Genomic DNA, 1941 nt, shown 5'->3' on the forward strand with positions numbered 1-1941 from the left:
GGAGTGGCTGGTGAGTTTGAACCGCCAGCCTTCTGGTTAGCAGTCATGCCTTAGGCACTATGCTACCAGAGCTCCTTATGTACCCCATAGTAATTAAAAATCTATCTTCTCTAGTTTTAGAATTTATGATGGATTGATAATCATGAGGAAATAATATTTCTGAGGTTAGAATGGGTCTAGAATTTACCAGAAATCCCATTGCATTGAACTACTCTGAAGATTTCCTGGGCTAGTGAACTTCCTGTGACAGAGAGCCCTATGGGAAGACTCAATTCATTCATGGTCCTGTTTGGCTGATAATCATACCCCACTTGTAAACACTTAGCGCTTCAGTATACTGAATATTTCCATGCAAATAATTGTGGTAAACACAGCGACAGTCTACTGTCATGACCTCTGTGGCCACTTGGACTTGGTTGGTGGCTGTAGATTTGGGAACATGGTTTTCTCAACCTCTCAGCCATTGCTCTTGAGGATAGTCACAGCTACTGTGCCCAGAGTCTGTTTTCTTGGCATTTGGTTAGATATTTCTGTTCTATGATTAGAAAATCCCAGTCATCCAAAACTTGAAACATTGTATCATCCTTTAGTATTTTCATTTTCTTCTGCTTCTTTCATGTTCTGGGACCAACAGTTTTCCCAAAACAAAATAAGTTTTCATCAAAATGAAACAAAAGAGACAGAATGGCTTTTCACAGTCTCCTGTCCATGCTCACTTCCCTGTGATTTTCCCACTCCCATTACAAACTAGCCGGGCTGAATCCTGTCACTGAACCTTGGCTCGTGTTCTTACATGGACCACTCTTCTGCCTGTCTTCTCTGGCATCAGCTACTTTAGGTAACCTTTTTGATCATTCCACACCTACCTTTATCTATTCTGGGCAGAAACATCTTATCTATGTGGATCTTGGCTATCTACTTACCTCATCTGTCTAAAACAGCCAGGTGTGAGGGACAAAGCAAAAAAGTTCCTTAAGAAAAATAAGCACCTGTGTATATAGTAGGTGCTGAACCTAGACAAGGAGTTCTGGTGGTATGAAAGGTATTTGGCTGTTAACCAATAGATTGGTGGTTCAAACCCACCAGCTGCTGTGCAGAAGAAAGATGAGGCAGTCTGCTTCCATAAAAATTTACAGCCTCAGAAACCTAATGGGGGTTACTATGAGACAGAACCAACTCAGTGGCAGTGAGCTTAGTTTTGAGTTTGAACCTAGACAGGAGGAAGGAAAAATTAAACAATTACAGTCAGGTTGACTCTGATTCATGGTAACCCCATGCTTCATAGGGTGTTTTTTTTTTTTTAATTCATTTTATTGAAATATAATTTATGTACAGTGAAATACACAAAACTAAAGTGACATGGATCAATGCATTTTCCTTTTTTTTTTTGCAGTGAACCCTCCCTTCCCCTCCGACTGCTGGCAACCAACAAAGAAAATTTCCCTCCATAATAAATCTTTCCTTGACCCTCCACAACAATGAACTAATACTATATTTGTTCTTCTGTGATTGACTTATGTCACTCAGCATAATGTCCTCCAAGTTCATCCATATTATGCGGTGTTTTGCAGACTCTACATTATTCTTTAGTGCTGTGTAACATTCCATTATGTGTATGTACCATAGTTTGATCATCCACTCTTCCACTATAAATCTCAGAGATAAGTCCCTTGCTAGATATGTAATTATTGGCAAATGTGAATTTGTTGCTGTCATTTTTGTTATGTGCTTTTTCATGGTGTTGATTTTTGTTCCATATAATTTTCTATGCTCAGCTCGTTTTGTTTATGAATTGTGTTATCACTACCTTCACTGCTATTGTTTTAGTATTTGCTGAATATTTATGCTGGTCCTCTTTTTTGATGTGAAGGTTTATCATTTTTCTTTGAGGTTACCCTGTGATTTATAGTTTTCTTCCCAAATTTAGAACAGTCTGTTCTA

General features: G+C 38.6%; 1 protein-coding gene across 1 annotated transcript in view; it reads left to right on the forward strand.

Moving 5' to 3' along the window:
- Positions 1-1941, forward strand: part of EIF2AK2 (eukaryotic translation initiation factor 2 alpha kinase 2) — a 57220-nt gene that overhangs the window by 45414 nt on the left and 9865 nt on the right. The gene's annotated exons all lie outside the window — the stretch shown is intronic.

Source organism: Orycteropus afer, unplaced genomic scaffold (genome assembly GCF_000298275.1).
Source record: "Orycteropus afer afer isolate SDZICR_OR568_19922 unplaced genomic scaffold, OryAfe1.0 scaffold00131, whole genome shotgun sequence".
Lineage (NCBI taxonomy): Eukaryota > Metazoa > Chordata > Mammalia > Tubulidentata > Orycteropodidae > Orycteropus > Orycteropus afer.